At 60.5% G+C, this 2350-nt stretch overlaps 1 protein-coding gene across 1 annotated transcript in view; it reads left to right on the forward strand.

Moving 5' to 3' along the window:
* The window catches only part of LOC104514356 (NEDD4-like E3 ubiquitin-protein ligase WWP2), a gene marked incomplete at its 3' end in the record, with an annotated part of 26235 nt that overhangs the window by 1672 nt on the left and 22213 nt on the right, over window positions 1–2350 (forward strand). The window lies entirely within an intron of this gene.

Consider the following 2350-nt stretch of genomic DNA (forward strand, 5'->3'; position numbering starts at 1 on the left):
GCAAGCGGCTGTGCGGGGCTGGAAAAGGCTCGCTCTGTCTTTTCCAAGCAAAGCTCCACCGCTTGCAAGAGACAGACCTGGTATTGAGTGGGAAAAGGGGCCTCCTGTGCCCCAGGGAGGATATGGGACTGGTTCAGACTCTCCCCCGTGCCAGGGGCTGGGGTGAGCTGTTCCCCCTGGCACTTCCAGCTGTGGGCTACGAAACCACGCCGGTGTCCCCGCTGTGCTCCCCGTGGCAGCCCGCTGCCCTGCCCCTCGGTGGCACCTCGTCCCACTGGGGCAGCGAGGACCACGCCGGGAGCTCTGCTGCTGCCACCCGCATCTCACAAAGCCCCCGAGGACCTGAAAGTCTGCCCGAGGGCTGGGTTGCTTGGGCTGTTGTGTCAGGCAGCCTGTAGCGGGGGTCTCTGCCCCAGGCCACCCTCCTTTGTAGCCTTTTCTTCCCGAGCTGTGTGAATATGCTGCCGCGTTGGGCTGCTGGAACCGCTGCTGCTCCCGCCCTACCTGCCTGCTCCTCTGCAGGGGCACAATCGGCTCTTTCATTAGCAGGCGTCCCAGGGGGATGTGTGGAAAATGAATGGAAAAGGCAACTGGCTGTTTTAGCTTGTCCATTAACATCCACCAGAAAAAACGTGTCAGATTTTTCCTTGACACCGTGGGCTGGGAGGGAGGACTCTTAAAGCTACAGAGCCTGCCCTGCTCTGCCGGGAAGGTGCTGCCGTGGGACGGGATCAGACGGCGCTGCCTGGCTGAGCCCCTGTGCTCTTGTCTGCCTGTCCTGTCTAGCCTGGTGTCTGCTCCTTCGTCTTCTCTGCAGACACTCGCTGCTTGACCCTGGGGCTTTGCTGCAGCTCTGTGTGGGCCAGAGGAGCTCCTGGGGACCCTGGGTGCCTGGGAGACCCCTTCCTCGAGAGGTCTTCTCGCCTGCAGAGAGGAGTGGAGCCCATTCCCTCTGCCTGCCAGCTGGGGGAAGCGGCCAGGTCACGAAAAAGCGTGTAAAGGGCATTTGGGATTTCAAGCCATCCCAAGTCGGATATCCTAATCCAGCCCTCGACCCTCTGCCTGGGGAAGGCAATGAAATGTGTGTGTCCTCTGCTGCTGGCAGGCTCTGGCCTTCCTCTCCCTGTCCTGGGAAGCACTCAGCAGGAGCGTGCCTTCCCCAAGGCTGCTCCTGCCAGGCAGCAGACCTGCTTTCTGGCTTAGCTGGGTTTGTTATGGTTTTGGGAAGGTTTTCTGTAAGTTACAGATATGTGAGTGTAGCTGTGGCCTTCGGTTTCTAGTCATTCTGCTTGGTGTGGAAGAATTGTTCTGGTTGCTCTGCTTTTGGGCAGGGGTGGTGTTCTCACTGCTGGTGACGTCCGTTGCAGTGCGTGCAGGGCACGCCTGCCAGGAAGATGCTGGAGCTCCCCCTGTTCTTTCTGTTGTCCCTCCTGCCAAGCACACCTTACTTCGGGTGGAAGAGTCTCTGCTCTGAGCCCTGTAGCCTGGAAAAATAGCTCAGTGACGAGCTCGGTCAGGCCTGAGCTCCCAGGAAGATGAGGAGAGCCTGCTGGAGCTAACAGCCCGAGCTGTGGGACAGGAGCTCCTGCTCCAGGCGGGTCCAGTCTTGCTTTTGGGCTCGCAGCGCTTCCCACCGCCTTGGCAGGCGCCTCTGGGGCCTCTCCTCTGGCAGGCAGCGCCCTCCCGCTTTCTGAGGGGATTGGCCGGGAGATGGGAGAGGTGGGTAAGAACGGGCTCAATCACAGAAAATAAGCTGGAGCCTTCCTCAGTGCTGCGCTGCTCCCAGGGCTCCCGTAAAACAGCTAATTTGCAATGGCACAGCCCCCTGCCCCGGCCCCCGAGCTGCTGCCTGCTGCAGAGGCACCTCTTTGTTCCCAGGCTCTCGGAGCTCCTTTCCCGCTCCTCCCATGAGGCCCGAGGAACGTTCCCACCCGGCCTTGTGCCACGGTCTCTGTGGAAGGCGATACTGGGCCTTGCTGGTTTTTGCTGGTCCCCTCGTGTGCCGAGCACAGAGCGGGCGCTGGAGTGAACCAGGCTGCAGCTCGCAAACGAAAGCGCTCGCTTTTATTGCTCGCTGCTCAGGTTGCAGGTTACACCAACAGGCTCCTGTTTCTTGAGTGGCACCACGGGCCAGCGTTTTACAGACCCTACACAGCCTTTTCTTTCCCTTCTGCTGTGCCAGAGGCAGAGCCACAGCCTTGCAAGACCCTCCAGGAAGCCAGCAAATCTCCAAACCTCTGGAAAAGCTGCAGCATCGCCCCTCCGGGGTTGTGCGTGTGATGTCAGAGGAGCTCTGATGCGTGCCCCGGCAGCAAAAGCTCCAAGCGAGGCGACGTGGGGGGGAAGAAGC

The sequence above is a fragment of the Eurypyga helias genome, unplaced genomic scaffold (genome assembly GCF_000690775.1).
Source record: "Eurypyga helias isolate BGI_N326 unplaced genomic scaffold, ASM69077v1 scaffold23370, whole genome shotgun sequence".
In the NCBI taxonomy this organism is placed as follows: Eukaryota; Metazoa; Chordata; class Aves; order Eurypygiformes; family Eurypygidae; genus Eurypyga; species Eurypyga helias.